At 44.2% G+C, this 20,637-nt stretch overlaps 1 pseudogene; it reads left to right on the top strand.

Moving 5' to 3' along the window:
- The first annotated feature begins 7,201 nt into the window (after positions 1 to 7,201).
- On the top strand, positions 7,202 to 18,321 carry LOC121845684 (annotated as a pseudogene).
- The last annotated feature ends 2,316 nt before the right edge of the window (positions 18,322 to 20,637 follow it).

Below are 20,637 nucleotides of genomic sequence, written 5' to 3'. Positions count from 1 at the left end.
TAGGCTGGGATTCAATCCAATACTGTATAGACACACACAGGCTGGGATTTAATCCAATACTGTATAGACACACAGACTGGGATTCAATCCAACACTGTACAGACATAGACACATAGGCTGGGATTCAATCCATTACTGTACAGACACATAGGCTGGGATTCAATCCAATACTGTATAGACACACATAGGTTGGGATTCAATCCAATACTGTATAGACCTACATAGGCTGGGATTCAATACAATACTGTATAGACACACACAGCCTGGGATTCAGTCCAATACTGTATAGACACACACAGCCTGGGATTCAATACAATACTGTATAGACACACACAGCCTGGGATTCAATCCAATACTGTATAGACCTACATAGGCTGGGATTCAATCCAATACTGTATAGACACACACAGGCTGGGATTCAATCCAATACTGTATAGATACACACAGCCTGGGATTCAATCCAGTACTGTATACACACACATAGGCTGATTTTCAATCCAATACTGTATAGACACACACAGGCTGATATTCAATCCAATACTGTATACACACACACAGGCTGGGATTCAATCCAATACTGTATACACACACACAGGCTGGGATTCAATCCAATACTGTATAGACAGACACACAGACTGGGATTCAATCCAATACTGTACAGACAGACACATAGGCTGGGATTCAATCCAATACTGTATAGACACACACAGGCTGGGATTCAAACCAATACTGTATAGACAGACACACAGGCTGGGATTCAATCCAATACTGTACAGACAGACACATAGGCTGGGATTCAATCCAATACTGTACAGACAGACACATAGGCTGGGATTCAATCCAATACTGTATAGACACACACAGGCTGGGATTTAATCCAATACTGTATCGACACACAGACTGGGATTCAATCCAACACTGTACAGACACACACAGGCTGAGATTCAATCCAATACTGTATACACACACACAGGCTGGGATTCAATCCAATACTGTATACACACACACAGGCTGATTTTCAATCCAATACTGTATACACAGTATATACAGCAAGGCACTCAACCTCAATTGCTCCAGGGATGTCATTGATCATGTCTGACCCTGTCTAAAGACCCCAGCTCTCTGTGGGTGTTGATAATGTCTGACCCTGTCTAAAGACCCCAGCTCTCTGTGGGTGTTGATAATGTCTGACCCTGTCTAAAGACCCCAGCTCTCTGTGGGTGTTGATAATGTCTGACCCTGTCTAAAGACGCCAGCTCTCTGTGGGTGTTGATAATGTCTGACCCTGTCTAAAGACCCCAGCTCTCTGTGGGTGTTGATAATGTCTGACCCTGTCTAAAGACCCCAGCTCTCTGTGGGTGTTGATAATGTCTGACCCTGTCTAAAGACCCCAGCTCTCTGTGGGTGTTGATAATGTCTGACCCTGTCTAAAGACCCCAGCTCTCTGTGGGTGTTGATAATGTCTGACCCTGTCTAAAGACCCCAGCTCTCTGCGGGTGTTGATAATGTCTGACCCTGTCTAAAGACCCCAGCTCTCTGTGGGTGTTGATAATGTCTGACCCTGTCTAAAGACTCCAGCTCTCTGTGGGTGTTGATAATGTCTGACCCTGTCTAAAGACCCCAGCTCTCTGTGGGTGTTGGTAATGTCTGACCCTGTCTAAAGACTCCAGCTCTCTGTGGGTGTTGATAATGTCTGACCCTGTCTAAAGACTCCAGCTCTCTGCGGGTGTTGATAATGTCTGACCCTGTCTAAAGACTCCAGCTCTCTGTGGGTGTTGATAATGTCTGACCCTCTCTAAAGACTCCAGCTCTCTGTGGGTGTTGATAATGTCTGACCCTGTCTAAAGACCCCAGCTTTCTGTGGGTGTTGATAATGTCTGACCCTGTCTAAAGACCCCAGCTCTCTGTGGGTGTTGATAATGTCTGACCCTGTCTAAAGACCCCAGCTCTCTGTGGGTGTTGATAATGTCTGACCCTGTCTAAAGACCCCAGCTCTCTGTGGGTGTTGATAATGTCTGACCCTGTCTAAAGACCCCAGCTCTCTGTGGGTGTTGATAATGTCTGACCCTGTCTAAAGACCCCAGCTCTCTGTGGGTGTTGATAATGTCTGACCCTGTCTAAAGACCCCAGCTCTCTGTGGGTGTTGATAATGTCTGACCCTGTCTAAAGCCCCAGCTCTCTGTGGGTGTTGATAATGTCTGACCCTGTCTAAAGACCCCAGCTCTCTGTGGGTGTTGATAATGTCTGACCCTGTCTAAAGACCCCAGCTCTCTGTGGGTGTGGATAATGTCTGGTCTGACCCTGTCTAAAGACCCCAGCTCTCTGTGGGTGTTGATAATGTCTGACCCTGTCTAAAGACCCCAGCTCTCTGTGGGTGTTGGGATATGTGTGAAACACCTGGACAAGTGTGAAACAGGACAAATAACAGCAGCTACTATAGTCACCATCTAGTGAGTCTGACCTGAAATAACCCCTGAACATCTCATGACTGTTTTAATCATGGCAGTTATCTACAGTTTCTCTTTCCCTGTTTGGAAACATGCAGAACCAGATCATCATCGTCCCATTGGATAATAATGGACATGTGGTAACATGCAGAACTAGTTCATCATCGTTCCATTGGATAATAATGGACATGTGGTAACATGCAGAACTAGTTCATCATCGTCCCATTGGATAATAATGGACATGTGGTAACATGCAGAACTAGTTCATCATCGTTCCATTGGATAATAATGGACATGTGGTAACATGCAGAACTAGTTCATCATCGTTCCATTGGATAATAATGGACATGTGGTAACATGCAGAACTAGTTCATCATCGTTCCATTGGATAATAATGGACATGTGGTAACATGCAGAACTAGTTCATCATCGTCCCATTGGACAACAAAGGACATGTTGTAAAAATATAAGATATTTATCTAAAGAGACATCGGCACATGTAGCATGAGTCACAAATGGCACCATATTCCGTTAATCGTGCACTACTTTCTACCAGGCCCCTAGTGCACTACTTTCTACCAGGACCCTAGTGCACTACTTTCTACCAGGACCCTAGTGCACTACTTTCTACCAGGACCCTAGTGCACTACTTTCTACCAGGACCCTAGTGCACTACTTTCTACCAGGACCCTAGTGCACTAATTTCTACCAGGCCCCTAGTGCACTACTTTAACCAGGACCCTAGTGCACTACTTTCTACCAGGCCCCTAGTGCACTACTTTAACCAGGACCCTAGTGCACTACTTTCTACCAGGCCCCTAGTGCACTACTTTAACCAGGCCCCTAGTGCACTACTTTAACCAGAACCCTAGTGCACTACTTTCTACCAGGCCCCTAGTGCACTACTTTAACCAGGCCCCTAGTGCACTACTTTCTACCAGGCCCCTAGTGCACTACTTTAACCAGGACCCTAGTGCACTACTTTCTACCAGGCCCCTAGTGCACTACTTTAACCAGGCCCCTAGTGCACTACTTTCTACCAGGCCCCTAGTGCACTACTTTAACCAGGCCCCTAGTGCACTACTTTCTACCAGGCCCCTAGTGCACTAGTGCACTACTTTAACCAGGGCCCTAGTGCACTACTTTCTACCAGGTCCCTAGTGCACTACTAAATATAAGATATTTATAAGATATTTATCTAAAGAGACATCGGCACATGTAGCATGAGTCACAAATGGCATCATATTCCGTTAATAGTGCACTACTTGCACTACTTTCTACCAGGACCCTAGTGCACTACTTTCTACCAGGACCCTAGTGCACTACTTTCTACCAGGACCCTAGTGCACTACTTTCTACCAGGACCCTAGTGCACTACTTTCTACCAGGACCCTAGTGCACTACTTTCTACCAGGACCCTAGTGCACTACTTTCTACCAGGCCCCTAGTGCACTACTTTAACCAGGACCCTTGTGCACTACTAAATATAAGATATTTATAAGATATTTATCTAAAGAGACATCGGCACATGTAGCATGAGTCACAAATGGCACCCTACAGCATAATTTGCAAATAAATTCATTAAAAATCCTACAATGTGATTTTCTGGATTTTTTCTTCTAACTTTGTCTGTCATTGTTGAAGTGTACCTATGATGAAAATTACAGGCCTCTCTCATCTCATTAAGTGGGAGAACTTGCACAATTGGTGGCTGACTAAATACTTTTTTGCCCCACTGTATAACATTTGCAAATGTTTACGGTGCATCAACCTCCATCTCTTCTTCAGAACTGTGACCTCTTGCCCTTTCAACTCTCTTCACTGCCTCCACATAGGAGATTTGTTGTACAGCCCTGATCCTTGACCCCTCAACCTCTTTCACCCTAACAGGGCACTTTGGGAATTAGGGAATATGATCCACACCAGATTTGCAACATTTGACATTCACAGACTCTTCAATAACATATTCCTTCCGTCTGCAAACACTTGAAACGTGGCAAATTCTTGTACATTTCTTGCATTACATCGTGTTGCATCAGCGTATCTTATACCTTTATATATTCTTGTATATTCAGCATTTATAAACAGCGTATCTTATATCAAATCAAATCACATCAAATGCTATTGGTCACATACACATGGTTAGCAGATGTTATTGGTCACATACACATGGTTAGCAGATGTTATTGGTCACATACACATGGTTAGCAGATGTTATTGGTCACATACACATGTTAGCGAAATGCACATGCTTCTAGTTCCGACAGTGCAGCAATATCTAACAGGTAATATCTATCAAATTACCTAATTTATTGGTCACAAATCTAAGTAAAGGAAAGGAATACAATATTAAGCAATGTTAGCTCAAATAGGACAAATTAGTTAGCATGTGCCAGCTCAGCTACACATGGTTAGCAGACAAATGCCAGCTAGTTAGTTCCGAAGTGCCAGCTAGCTAAATAGGACAAATTAGTTAGCAAGTGCCATAAATAGGACAAATTAGTTAGCAAGTGCCAGCTAGCTAAATAGGACAAATTAGTTAGCAAGTGCCAGCTAGCTAAATAGGACAAATTAGTTAGCAAGTGCCAGCTAGCTAAATAGGACAAATTAGTTAGCAAGTGCCAGCTAGCTAAATAGGACAAATTAGTTAGCAAGTGCCAGCTAGCTAAATAGGACAAATTAGTTAGCAAGCTAAATAGGACAAATTAGTTAGCTAAATAGGACAAATTAGTTAGCAAGTGCCAGCTAGCTAAATAGGACAAATTAGTTAGCAAGTGCCAGCTAGCTAAATAGGACAAATTAGTTAGCAAGTGCCAGCTAGCTAAATAGGACAAATTAGTTAGCAAGTGCCAGCTAGCTAAATAGGACAAATTAGTTAGCAAGTGCCAGCTAGCTAAATAGGACAAATTAGTTAGCGTGTGCCAGCTAGCTAAATAGGACAAATTAGTTAGCAAGTGCCAGCTAGCTAAATAGGACAAATTAGTTAGCAAGTGCCAGCTAGCTAAATAGGACAAATTAGTTAGCAAGTGCCAGCTAGCTAAATAGGACAAATTAGTTAGCATGTGCCAGCTAGCTAAATAGGACAAATTAGTTAGCAAGTGCCAGCTGGCTAAATAGGACAAATTAGTTAGCATGTGCCAGCTAGCTAAATAGGACAAATTAGTTAGCATGTGCCAGCTAGCTAAGTTGCCATACATGTTTAATGCTTTTCAACCTGTCCCCAAATTAATGTCATTGGTTCAGAGTTTGTTTTGATATTTTAACCTGAGTGTGGTGTGGGGGGACGAAAGAAATGTATGCACGATGTCGCGCAGCCGGTTTGGGTTCGGTGTAGATGGATTAGAATACTGTATATACATATGAGATGAGTAAATCAAGGTACTATATTAAAGTGACAACATCTACTGACTGCATCCACTTTTCCCACAGCTTCTTCACCATCCTTGTGACTTCAAACGAGTTTCCCAAATAAACATCTTTATCAAAACAAAAACATACTCCAACAAGCAACGATTCAACAGACTAATTTTCCACAACAATTGCTGCCCTTTTTGTTCAATTCTTGGACTTCACTGTTGTCCACCCATCCTTCTCACTAATGATACTCGATGCGCTTTCATCTTCAAACAACACTTCTTCTGCTCTCAACTCTGATTCTGGGCAGACAGCCAATGTTGTGAATTGTCAGGAGGAGGTTGATAATAGTGACACCCAATCAGAATTCAGACTCTGCGTGTTCTGAGTTGAATTATTCTTGCCTAGTAACACTCTCTCATTGGCTATAAATGACTGGTTACAGGGGAAATGAAACTTAACTCGGAATGTACAGATAACTGCCAAAATACAAGAAACACTTGAGTAATTGAGGGTTCTGTCAGCTCTCAACCACTTAGAGACCAAGGTAAACACCAGTAAATACTCAGCCATTCTGAGTGATCACCTTCAACCTGTGGTGAATAATGTCTATCCTGATGGGAGTGGTCTCTTCCAGGATGATAATGTCCCCATCCACAGGGTATGAGAGGTCACTGAATGGTTTGATGAGCATGAAAACTATGTAAACCATATGCCTTGGCTGTCTCAGTCACCAGATCTCAACCCAGTTGAACCCTTAAGGGAGACTCTGGATCAACACCTGAGAGAGTGTTTCCACCACCATCAACCAAACAATAGAGTTCTAGACACTTGTAGAGTCTATGTGCATTGAAGCAGTTCTTGCACTTCGTGGTGCCCAACACCTATTAACACACATTATGTTGGTGTTTCCTTTATTTTGGTAGTTACCTGTAAGGTCCAGCTAATAGCTTCACTAACAGCGAGTATTCAACTTAACTACCTTACTAATTAAATGACGTACAACGATTACATTAGAAGACCTAGGCAACTATGAGCCTAAGCGGCAGGCTGTTTGTGGTATTATTACATCTCCTTGTCACTCATTGTCATGGCTTGATAGTGATCAATGGAGTTGGAAAGAGAACAAACAGATCTGGGACCAGGCTAGGCAACTACAGTATATAGTGATCAATGGAGTTGGAAAGAGAACAAACAGATCTGGGACCAGGCTTGGCAACTACAGTATATAGTGATCAATGGATTTGGAAGAGAACAAACAGATCTGGGACCAGGTTAGACAACTACAGTATATAGTGATCAATGGAGTTGGAAAGAGAACAAACAGATCTGGGACCAGGTTAGACAACTACATAGTTACATTTGAAAATGTTTTATTTGCTATTTTAATTTGAACCTTTTTCCCAGAAGAAGAGGTCTGTGTCCAACACATTTCATTTTACCCAGAGTTGTGGCTAATCCAAGGTTGAGTTGTCAGAGGAGGTTGATAATAGTGACACCCAATCAGATTTCAGCCTCTGTCTGTCCTGAGGTGAATTACTCCTCTCATTGGCTAGAAATGACTAGTTACAGGTGAAACGAAACTTAACTCCGACTATAAGTTGCAGCACATAGCTTCAGCTCTCACAGTCACAACAGGGGACAATTAACAGACACGTGCAACTACACTAAAAGTGAGTATTCAAATTAACTACCTTACGAATGAAATGTACAACAATGTATTGTGATAACTGTAGCACAATATGGAGTAAACATTTTATTTATACCAGGTTTGATCATCACTAGACATGTCAAGACAATTTATTCAAAATAAACAAGTTTCTTGGAAAGTCAACAATCACATTCTTCTGTTTGTATTTATACATGTGGTTTAATATTGGATAACAATGAAAGGAGAATTAGGTTTTTCACTTTTACCTGAAACATTTATCTTGTTTAATTAAATAGAAACCAGAGGGTCTAGGCCAAGATAGTGTAGCACAGGTCTGGGTCTATGATATTTACCTAAGAGAGTTCAAGGGCTGATTTCCTCGTGTTGTTTCAGTCTTAATGTTTTGCTAACAAAATTGGTGGGCCAAATTAAACCACCTGCCGGCCAAATTCAGCCCGTGGGCCGCGAGTTGGGTAACCCGGCTATATATCTAATTGATGATGTATGACAGATATTATAATGCCTGGAGGCTGGTGGGAGGAGCCATATGAGGGATGGTTTATTGTAATGCCTGGATAGGTATTTTACATGTCAGACAGAGGAGGCTGGTGGGAGGAGCCATAGGAGGGATGGTGTATTGTAATGCCTGGATAGGTATTTTACATGTCAGACAGAGGAGGCTGGTGGGAGGAGCCATAGGAGGGATGGTGTATTGTAATGCCTGGATAGGTATTTTACATGTCAGACAGAGGAGGCTGGTTGGAGGAGCCATAGGAAGGATGGTTTATTGTAATGGATGGAATGGAATACATTTAGTGGTACCTACACATCAAACACATGGAAACAACATGTTTGACACGGTTCCAATGATTCCATTCCAGCCGTTACAATGAGCCCCTCCTCCTATATCTTCTCCCACCAGCCTCCACTGATATCAGATTTCCACATCATTTTTATTTATTTATTTATTTATTTAACCTTTATTTAATCATATGCTACAGCCTGACAGCACAGTTGATGATGTGGCATGCAACCATTGGTTGATGCAATGAAACTCCTGTGCAGGGAACCACGGTCATACTTTAGCCCCTGGTCTATCCCTGGTGTATCTGGTCCTAACACGTAGCAGAATGTCCACTGTAGAATGATAAGCATGTTTAGGATGTAATTTGACATCCCCTATATGAGTACATTATGTTTTCCTTATATAGGCTACGTTGTTAGGGAATGTACTTTGTTTTACAATAGTTACAACACATAGCATTACTCTTCTAATAGTTCATATTGTTTTAAAGTCAAATAGATGAGAAAAAATCGAATTTAGTTCATGTGGACTTTGTTTTTGTAATGAGGTCATTGTCTGTTTTGTTTTTGATGGCCGCTGTAGCAGAGATGGAACGAGGAAGAGGAAGGACTCTGAGTATTCTGTTCCTGTTGACACTCTGTCTACAAGCCTTCACTGGTCAATGCCAAGGTACACACACCAGTGCGCACACACACATGCACATACACACACCAGGGCCGTGGACATACACACACCAGGGCCGTGGACAGACCTTTCAGTGGGCAGGTGCTCAAAATGGAAAAAGGGTGACATTCTGAAAAGACCAAAAGTCTGTACATGTTAACATCTTTGAACATAGACCTATGTATTTCTGCAACAACACACTCAGTTCAGTGCCTCCTAAAGACATGATAGACATGGGGAAAAGAAGGGGGTTATCAGCTGATCATTGATGTTAATGGCAGATGTTCATCTGCTAGTTAGTGTATTTATTTTACTGATTGTGATTTACCTTTGTCTTTTCTTACCCTCTCTGCTCCTATCAGCCAATCAGACTGAAGTATTTTCTTACCCTCTGTCACGCCCTGGTCTAAGTATTTTGTGTTTTTCTTCATGTATTGGGTCAGGCCAGGGTGTGGCATGGGGTTTTTGTATTGTGGTGTGTTTTGTCTTGGGGTTTTGGTGTGTATGTATTGGGATTGTAGCTAGTGGGGTTATCTAGCAAAATCTATGGCTGTCTGGAGTGGTTCTCAATCAGAGGCAGGTGTTTATCGTTGTCTCTGATTGGGAACCATATTTAGGCAGCCATATTCTTTGAGTTTGTCGTGGCTGATTGTCCTATGTGTCGTTGTTCCTCGCTCTGTGTTAGTTTACACAAGTATAGGCTGTTTCGGTTTTCTTTACGTTCTTTGTTTTGTAGTGTTTTGTGTTTATTCGTGTTTCACGTTGTTCATTTGACATGGATCGCAATCTACAAGCTGCATTTTGCTCCGACTATCCTTCACACCTAGAAAACCGTAACAGAATCACCCACCACCAACGGACCAAGCAGCGTGTCAACAGGCAGGAGCAGCCCAAAGAGGAGATGCGCAATAAGGATTTCTGGACATGGGAGGAAATCCTAAACGGAGAAGGACCCTGGGCTCAGCCTGGAGAATATCGCCGCCCCAAAGAAGAACTGGAGGCGGTGAAAGCGGAGAGGCGCCGGTATGAGGAGGCAGCACGGCGACTCGGATGGAAGGCTGAGAGTCAGCCCCAAAAATTTCTTGGGGGGGCTCAGGGAGAGTGTGGCAGAATCAGGAGTCAGACCTGAGCCAACTCTCCCTGTTTATCGTGAGGAGCCAAGGAGGAGACCAGAGCCGGTGTTGGAGGTGAGCGAAGCAGAGACTGTGAAGGAGTTAATGGGGAAATTGGAGGAGAGAGAAATGAGGGAGTTGCTGTGTTGGTGCTTTTTGCATGGAATTCGCCCGACGGAACGTGTCGGGGATTTGATGGCACCTGGGTTAGCGCTCCATACTCGTCCTGAGGTGCGTGTTAGTCGGCTGGTGAAGTTGGTGCCAGCCTCACGCACCAGGCCTCCTGTGCACATCCCTAGCCTTGCACGTCCTGTGCCAGCACTGCTCTCAAGATCTCCAGTATGCCTTCACGGTCTAGACCATCCTGTGCCACCTCCACACTCCAGCCCTCCGGTAGCAGCTCCCCGCACCAGGCTTCCTGTGCGTGTTCTCGATTCAGTGCCACCAGTACCAGCACCACGCATCAAGCCTACAGTGCGCCTCGCCTCTCCAGCGCTGCCAGAGCCTTTCTCCTCTCCTGCGCTGCTGGAGTCTCCCGCCTGTTCAGCGCTGCCGGAGCCTCTCTCCTCTCCTGCGCTGCCGGAGTCTCCCGCCTGTTCAGCGCAGCCAGAGCCTCTCTCCTCTCCTGCGCTGCCGGAGTCTCCCGCCTGTTCAGCGCAGCCAGAGCCTTTCTCCTCTCCTGCGCTGCCGGAGTCTCCCGCCTGTTCAGCGCAGCCAGAGCTGCCAGCCTGCATGGAGCAGCCAGAGCTGCCAGCCTGCATGGAGCAGCCAGAGCTGTCAGTCTGCATGGAGCAGCCAGAGCTGTCAGTCTGCATGGAGCAGCCAGAGCTGTCAGTCTGCATGGAGCAGCCAGAGCTGTCAGTCTGCATGGAGCAGCCAGAGCTGTCAGTCTGCATGGAGCAGCCAGAGCTGCCAGTCTGCATGGAGCAGCCAGAGCTGTCAGTCTGCATGAAGCAGCCAGTCTGCAAGGAGCTGCCAGTCTGCAAGGAGCTGCCAGTCTGCACGGAGCTGCCAGTCTGCAAGGAGCTGTCAGTCTGCAAGGAGCTGCCAGTCTGTAAGGAGCTGCCAGTCTGCAAGGAGCTGCCAGTCTGCAAGGAGCTGCCAGTCTGCACGGAGCCGCCAGAGCTGTCAGCCTATATGGAGCAGCCAGAGCCGCCAGTCAGCGTGGAGCAGCCAGAGCCGCCAGTCAGCATGGAGCAGCCAGATCCGTCAGTCTGCCAGGATCCGCCAGTCAGCCAGACTCTTCCAGATCTGCCAGTCAGCCAGACTCTTCCAGATCTGCCAGTCAGCCAGACTCTTCCAGATCCGCCAGTCAGCCAGACTCTTCCAGATCCGCCAGTCAGCCAGACTCTTCCAGATCCGCCAGTCAGCCAGACTCTTCCAGATCCGCCAGTCAACCAGACTCTTCCAGATCTGCCAGTCAACCAGACTCTTCCAGATCTGCCAGTCAACCAGACTCTTCCAGATCTGCCAGTCAACCAGACTCTTCCAGATCTGCCAGTCAACCAGACTCTTCCAGATCTGCCAGTCAACCAGACCCTTCCAGATCTGCCAGTCAACCAGACTCTTCCAGATCCGCCAGTCAGCCGGGATCTGCCAGAACTGCCAGTCGGCCAGGATCTGCCGGTCGGCCAGGATCTGCCGGTCGGCCAGGATCCGCCAGTCGGCCAGGATCAGGATCCGCCAGTCGGCCAGGATCCGCCAGATCCGCCAGTCAGCCAGGATCTGCCAGTCAGACAGGATCTGCTGAAACCACCAGCCAGCCAGGATCTGGTAGATCTACCTACCTGCCTGAGCTTCCTCTCACTCCCGAGCTTCCTCTCACTCCCGAGCTTCCTCTCACTCCCGAGCTTCCTCTCACTCCCGAGCTTTCTCTCACTCCCGAGCTTTCTCTCACTCCCGAGCTTTCTCTCACTCCCGAGCTTTCTCTCACTCCCGAGCTTCCCCTCAGTCCCGAGCTGCCTCAGTCCCGAGCTGTCCTTCAGTCCCGATCTGCTCCTCAGTCCAGTGGGGTTCTGGGTGAGGACTACTAGGCCATGGTCGGCGGCGAGGGTGGACTATCCAGGGACGCGAGGAGAGGGGACTAAGACATTGACTGAGTGGGGTCCACGTCCCCGCGCCGGAGCCGCCACCATGGACAGACGCCCACCCGGACCCTCCCTATTGTTTTGAGGTGCGTTCGGGAGTCCGCACCTTAGGGGGGTTCTGTCACGCCCTGGTCTAAGTATTTTGTGTTTTTCTTCATGTATTGGGTCAGGCCAGGGTGTGGCATGGGGTTTTTGTATTGTGGTGTGTTTTGTCTTGGGGTTTTGGTGTGTATGTATTGGGATTGTAGCTAGTGGGGTTATCTAGCAAAGTCTATGGAGTGGTTCTCAATCAGAGGCAGGTGTTTATCGTTGTCTCTGATTGGGAACCATATTTAGGCAGCCATATTCTTTGAGTTTGTCGTGGGTGATTGTCCTTAGTGTCCTTGTTCCTGTTTTTGTTAGTTTACACAAGTATAGGCTGTTTCGGTTTTTCGTTACGTTCTTTGTTTTGTAGTGTTTTGTGTTTATTCGTGTTTCACGTTGTCCATTTAACATGGATCGCAATCTACACGCTGCATTTTGGTCCGACTATCCTTCACACCTAGAAAACCATAACACCCTCTCTGCTCCTATCAGCCAATCAGATCAGACTAAATACGGATGATGATGTCGGCTAAATCAAGTGTTATCAAGTGTTTAAATAAATGTTATGCTGCTGTGGTGGTACTGTTGATATTTAAACTGGGTAGCGAGCTACACACACTCCATCGGTGACCGCATCTCTCAAGCCATTCACGTTTGGATAAAACTCCTTACGGGCAGACTGCCCTTACAGGGCAAACTCCTTACAGGGCAGACTGCCCTTACAGGGCAAACTCCTTACAGGGCAGACTGCCCTTACAGGGCAGACTCCTTACAGGGCAGACTCCTTACAGGGCAAACTCCTTACAGGGCAGACTGCCCTTACTCTTCACAGATGAAAGCAGGTTCACACTGAGCACATGTGACAGACGTGACAGAGTCTGGAGTTGCCGTGGAGAACGTTCTGCTGCCTGCAACATCCTCCAGCATGACCGGTTAGGCGGTGGGTCAGTCATGGTGTGGGGTGGCATTTCTTTGGGGGGCCGCACAGCCCTCCATGTGCTCGCCAGAGGTAGCCTGACTGCCATTAGGTACCAGGAGGAGATCCTCAGACCCCTTGTGAGACCATATGCTGGTGCGGTTGGCCCTGGGTTCCTCCTAATGCAAGACAATGCTAGACCTCATGTGGCTGGAGTGTGTCATCAGTTCCTGCAAGAGGAAGGCATTGATGCTATGGACTGGCCCGCCCGTTCCCCAGACCTGAATCCAATTGAGCACATCTGGGACATCATGTCTCGCTCCATCCACCAACGCCACGTTGCACCACAGACTGTCCAGGAGTTGGCAGATGCTTTAGTCCAGGTCTGGGAGGAGGTCCCTCAGGAGACCATCTGCCACCTCATCAGGAGCCCAGGCGTTGTAGGGAGGTCATACAGGCACGTGGAGGCCACACACACTACTGAGCCTCATTTTGACTTGTTTTAAGGACATTACATCAAAGTTGGATCAGCCTGCAGTGTGGTTTTCCACTTTAGTTTTGAGTGTGACTCCAAATCCAGACCTCCATGGGTTGATAAATTTGATTTCCATTGATAATTTTTGTGTGATTTTGTTGTCAGCACATTCAACTATGTAAAGAAAAAAGTATTTAATAAGAATATTTCATTCATTCAGATCTAGGATGTGTTATGTTAGTGTTACCTTTATTTTTTTGAGCAGTGTATATATATATAGAACCTCCGTTGAGGATTATAACCTCTTATTTTTCAAAACTGTAGGGCCTGGTTACCCATAAAACTTGTGTTCACTTCAAAAGCTTGTTGAAGTCTTACATTACCCACGTGTCAAAAATTGCTACTCAACTAGCAACTCACTTCTTTGCAAAAAGAAGGTTTCACAAAAAGGACTCAAACCCTTTTAATAGAGGACTAGAGATTTAACAAACCTTTTTAATAGAGGACTAGAGATTTAACAAACCTTTTTAATAGAGGACTAGAGATTTAACAAACCTTTTTAATAGAGGACTAGAGATTTAACAAACCTTTTTAATAGAGGACTAGAGATTTAACAAACCTTTTTAATAGAGGACTAGAGATTTAACAAACCTTTTTAATAGAGGACTAGAGATTTAACAAACCTTTTTAATAGAGGACTAGAGATTTAACAAACCTTTTTAATAGAGGACTAGAGATTTAACAAACCTTTTTAATAGAGGACTAGAGATTTAACAAACCCTTTTAATAGAGGACTAGAGATTTAACAAACCTGCAACAGTGCAAACAAAGGACTATACCTTATACATCACAGATACGTATCACTCATTGCATGCACTTATTTTATCCTGATTTGGTTCTTTTAAATGATATCCCACTGCTGGCTTGCTTCTGAAGCTAAGCAGGGTTGGTCCTGGTCAGTCCCTGGATGGGAGACCAGACGCTGCTGAAGTGGTGTTGGAGGACCAATAGGTCCCACTCTTTCCTCTGGTCTAAAATAATATCCCAATGTCCCAGGGCAGTGATTGGGGACGCTGCCCTGTGTAGGGTGCCGTCTTTCGGATGGGACGTTAAACGGGTGTCCTGACTCTCTGAGGTCATTAAAGATACCTTGGCACTTATCGTAGGAGTAGGGGTGTTAACCCCGGTGTCCTGGCTAAATTCTCAAGCTGTCCCTCATACCATCATGATCACCTAATCATTACCAGCTAACAGTGGGCTCATTCATCCCCTCCTCTCCCCTGCATTGATTCCCCAGGTCGTTGCTGTAAATGAGAACGTGTTTTCAGACAACTTGGTTAACTTGACAACCTGGTCAAATAAAATAAAAGGAATAAAAAGAAATCGGTCTGGACTCACCCAGCAATATGTTAGCAGTCAATCAGGAAATTAACAGTTGAATCCAATGGGCTCAAAACTCTCTCTCTCTCTTCCCTGGATCAATACACAGTTCAGTCTTTCCTTGTTGTTGGACCAATTCATCTGGGTCACGGCACCAAGTGTTAGCAATTGATGTTACTCTTCAATAACACAGACCCCAAAGCAAATGAGGGGAGAAAAATAAGTTTATTCAAAGAGGACAAATCATATATGTTTTGCTGAGAGGTAGATGTTCACTCTCCCCTTCCTCAGTGATTCTCTCCTCCGTGATTCTTTCCACAGAACAAAGGGACAGGATGTAGTTGTATAAACCTACCCTAGCCTACAGTTGACCAATTATAATTCCTTGCTATAAAACTGGGCCAATGGCCTATTTCAGGCTCAATGTCGAGACAAATTCCTCCCATGTCTCTGACCCATTGATAAATAATACCAAAGGGTAACAGAAAAACATTATTTCCATTGATCGTTGGAACTCTATTGACGTCTAGTCCTCTTGACCTTTAGTCCTCTGTGTTGTGCATTTATTGCAAAATCAATCATTTCTTGTCTGTTTCCACAGTTTCAGGGCAGCCCTCTAACCTGAAGATAGTTCTGCTGGGGAAGACTGGATCAGGGAAGAGTACAACAGGAAACACCATCCTGGGGAGAGAGGTGTTTAAAGTGGAGGCTTCTCCAGTGTCTGTGACTGCACAGAGTGAGAAACGGAGTGGAGTGGTGGATGGGAGGAACATTGATGTCATCGACACCCCGGGACTCTATGACACAACAATGTCTAAAGAAGAGATGAAAAGTGAAATAGTCAGGTGTATAGAAATGTCAGTCCCAGGACCTCACGCCTTCCTGCTGGTGATCAGACTGGGGAGGTTTACAAAGGAGGAGAGGAACACTGTGAAGTGGATCCAGGAGAACTTTGGAGAAGAAGCCTCAATGTACACCATCTTGCTGTTCACTCATGGAGATCAACTGGAGGGGAAATCAGTCAAAGAGTTTCTGGCCAAGAGCCCAGAGTTACGGAAACTCATCAATATCTGTGGGGGCAGATATCACTCCCTAATCAATGGCAAGAGAGAAGACAACACTCAGGTTAGAGAGCTGCTGGAGAAGATCGAGGAGATGGTGAAGAGCAACGGAGGACAACACTACACCAACGAGATGTACCAGGAGGTCCAGAGGAAGATCGAAGAGGAGGAGGAGAGGAAGAAAAAGAGGAAGAAATGGAGAAACAAGAGGAGGAGAGCAGGAAGCGGGAAGAGGAGGTGAGGAGAGAGGAGGTGAGGAGAGAGGAGGTGAGGAGAGAGGAGGAAATAAAGAGAGAGGAGGAGTTGAGGAAGATAGAAGAGATGGTGAAGAACAATGGAGGAGAACACTACATCACTGAAATGTACCAGGAGGCCCAGAGGAAGATCGAAGCAGAAGCCCTGGAGAGGAGGAGGCAGGAAGAGAACAAGAGAGAGAGAGAGAGAGAGAGGATTGTGGAGGAAATTCTAATCAAGTGAGAGAGACTTTAATTTCTTCAAACAGTTATCTTTTTTAATATTGTTTCATTATTGCAATAATGAAGCTGGCCGACCGCAGACTCTGAAGTCCATGAGCAGAACAGAGCTACAATATGTTGTAGTTCATCCTCCTGGATGTGCATGACAGTCAACAGATGTGTAGAATTATAAAAAGGTACATTGTGATATCAAGCAACAGACAGCAGGATTTACATTGCACCAGGTCTCTAGGTCATTTACTGCTTGTTTTTACATAAATACTAATGTAACATAGACACCAGGTCCTTCCCTCAAATGATGAGGTCCAGAATTAATCTGCCATTTTGGAGAAATAAACTGGAGGGAGGGTCTGCCTGGCACCAGTAGACAGGCACACAGACACTAATCATGGAATGGAATGCAGTCTTTAGGTTTTTATCACCAAATCAATTGCCAGCCCAAGCTTCAGAGGCACAACTCAGTTCCACAGACACAGATGAGACAGTACTAAGGAACCTTATTCGATGCATAAACATTATTAAAACATAATCTTGTAATTTATCTACCATAGGATGCAGGAGGAGGAAGAAAGAAGAAGAAGAGAAGAGAAATTGAATGAGTGCAAGTGGTCAGCGTTTGCCAGTACGGCTGCATTGGGGTTGGGAGCCATGTTCAGCTCTCCATGGTCGTTAACAGCTGGGGCTGCATTAGCCACTGTTAAAGGTTATGAATGCTGGGGCACCTATTTCAAATCAGGTAGTTCCAACTCAGAAGACCAGAAGAAGTAAGATTTCCACATCCACCATCTCAGATTGTTTTGAAATTAAGATTAATTATGGTGTTTTATAATATAAATAGAATGTGATCTCTGAGAAATTTTAATTGATAGGATTCATATACTATTCAATAAATATAGTACCCAACATCTGATCTGGATCCAATTTTCCCCAACAATGACTAAGAACAAAGAATGGTCAAAAGCCTCAGATCAGATGTTGGGTATTATTTCACACTAATGACTTGTTATCTGGAGGGCGGCCATTTGCATCTCTCCAATGGTCCTAATGTGGAATCCGTAACCATGCCGATATCATGGACTGTAATGGTTTGAGAACATTCACATTACCAGGCAACTCTTTTTGTTTATATTTACAACTCAGGTCAGGTATGGTGGCCTGTAGAGTCCCTTGGGAAACCCAACTACCAAACCATCCAATGATGGGATTTATAAATAAATGATCTGGGCTCCTGAAAGGACTGATCTCTATAACATAAGTGTTATATACGTGTTGGAGGAAATTATAGTTGAAATGATTAATTATGTATACATTTAAATTAGAACCATTAATTTTAATACTATTATGTTGTGGTATGAAATGTATGGGTTTTTGGTTAAACTAGGACTGAAAATGTAGGTAAAACGAATGAATTGTCTGTACCTTGCGGGTTTAAGGGAGAAGGAGGGTATATATCTTTAGACAGATAAGAATGTTCTTTGATGTTCCATTAGTGGAGAAGAGTATATCTTTTAGACAGATTGGAATGTTTGTTTGATGTTCCATTAGTAGAGGAGAGTATATCTTTTAGACAGATTGGAATGTTTGTTTGATGTTCCATTAGTAGAGGAGAGTATATCTTTTAGACAGATTGGAATGTTTGCTTTATGAGGAGAGTTGGAGACAATCTCCAGACCTGAAGACTCTGCGCTATTGTATGGATCGGAGAAAGTGTGAGAACTGATGACGTCATTTTTATCTTCTCTTTAAAATGTAATGTTCTTTGTATTTTGGGCCAGTACTCATTAAGAATAAATGCTGAACTTGTTTTTAAGACTGGTCTCTCGCTATTTCATGCAAATGATAATCCTACAAATTATTATGGAATAGATAGAGTGTGAATTTGGTTTTGGCTACAAAACATATAGGAATTTAGAATTCCTCGAACAATATGCTAACTTCTGAAAGGACTGATCTCTATAACATACGTGTTATATATGTTAACTTCTGAAAGGACTGATCTTTATAATATACGTGTTATATATGTTAACTTCTGAAAGGACTGATCTCTAAAATATACATGCTATATATGCTAACTTCTGAAAGGACTGATCTCTATAACATACGTGCTACATATGGTAACTTCTGAAAGGACTGATCTCTATAACATACATGCTATGCTAACTTCTGAAAGGACTGATCTCTATAATATACATGTTATATATGCTAACTTCTGAAAGGACTGATCTCTATAATATACATGTTATATATGCTAACTTCTGAAAGGACTGATCTCTATAACATACGTGTTATATATGCTAACTTCTGAAAGGACTGATCTCTATAACATACGTGCTACATATGCTAACTTCTGAAAGGACTGATCTCTATAACATACATGCTATGCTGACTTCTGTAAAGTGCTAAAACATTTTAAACAACCCCCCTCCCTTGTTGTCCCAGCAGGGTTTCACAGCCTCTGGTCCCATACTAGAATACATTTATATGTGTGGTACTTTTAATTACCATTTAGATTCAGCTGGACAATTATTAGAAAGGATCATCTCTGAAAATGCATATCATTCTACTATAGAGAGTCTCCTGGTCACATGACCTTGTAGAGAACGATATACTAACAGACTCACAGACTTTATCTTCATTTCCCCTTTTAATGTCTATGATGTACTAAGTGCTAAGTTAAAGAGTTGAAGAAAAACAAAAATATCCGTAGCTGATTCACATAATCCCTTTTTACTCTCTGCACCACTTATCACAGAACCATTTTAACTTGACAGTTGTTTCTGGTGGTGTCCTTATGATCTGTAAAGCAGGACATGTCCTCCCCTACATAAAGGAGGACATCCTTCTGACTTACATAACTACCGAACAATTAGAAAATGATCTTGCCTTCACAAAGTACTATAATCCCTGGCCAACTGTCAACTAAGAACATTTTTAACTTCCCACTCTATTCTTAATGTGATCAAATCAGGTTTTAGAATCCCATCTATTCTTAATGTGAACCAATCAGGTTTTAGAATCCCATCTATTCTTAATGTGATCCAATCAGGTTTTAGAATCCCATCTATTCTTAATGTGAACCAATCAGGTTTTTAGACCTTGACAGAGCACTGAGCACAACATTCCTTGCATTTTGTTTCCCTGGAGCCTCTAGTGCAGGTTAGGACTCTGGTGTTGAATTATTTCAATGAAGGTTGTATTTTACCAATTTTTTTCTCCACAATTTCGATCTCGTCTCATCGCTGCAACTCCCCAATGGGCTCGGGAGGCGAAGGTTGAGTCATGCATCCTCTGAAACATGACCCACCAAACCACGCTTCTTAACACCCGGAAGCCAGCCGCACCAACGTGTCGGAGGAAAAACTATTTAACTGACCACCGGGTTAACCTGCAGGCGCTTGACACGCCACAATGAGTCACTAGAGCGCGATGAGCCAAGTAAAGCCCCCCTGGCCAAACCCTCCCCTCACCCGGACGATGCCAGCCTATTGTGTGCCATCCTATGGGGACTCCCGATCACAGCCAGTTGTGATACAGCCTGGGATTGAACCCGGGTCTGTAGCGACACCCCTAGCACTGTGATAAAGGGCTTTAGACCGCTGTGCCACTCGGGGGCGGATTGCAGTTCTTTCGATTGATTCCAAAGAATATGGCTGCCTAAATATGGTTCCCAATCAGAGACAACGATAATCACCTGCCTCTGATTGAGAACCGCCTCAGGCAACCATAGACTTTCCTAGACAACCCTACTCAGCCACAATCCCAATACCTACTAAAACCCCAATACAAAAACACACCACAAAAATAAACCCATGTCACACCCTGGCCTGACCAAATAAATAAATAAAACACAAAATACTAAGACCAGGGCGTGACAACGCCCTATCTTAGGGAATGTACTGTGTTTTACAACAGTTGTACCGCATATCATTACTGTTTTTATTGTTTATAGTTTTATAGTTTTTATTGTTTAAAAGTTAAATAGCTGAAAAAATAAATTGTTTAGTCTTTCCTCATCTGTGAACGTTGGAACTTGGCTTTGGATGAGTCACTGAAGAAATGTGGACTTTGTTTTTTATAATGAAGTCATTGTCTGTTTCCATGTTTTTGATTGGCTGCAGTTGTAGAA

The sequence above is a fragment of the Oncorhynchus tshawytscha genome, unplaced genomic scaffold (genome assembly GCF_018296145.1).
Source record: "Oncorhynchus tshawytscha isolate Ot180627B unplaced genomic scaffold, Otsh_v2.0 Un_scaffold_5493_pilon_pilon, whole genome shotgun sequence".
Taxonomy (NCBI): Eukaryota; Metazoa; Chordata; class Actinopteri; order Salmoniformes; family Salmonidae; genus Oncorhynchus; species Oncorhynchus tshawytscha.
The sequence above is the reverse complement of the archived record's forward strand: the minus strand, read 5'-3'. Positions and strand labels throughout refer to the sequence as shown.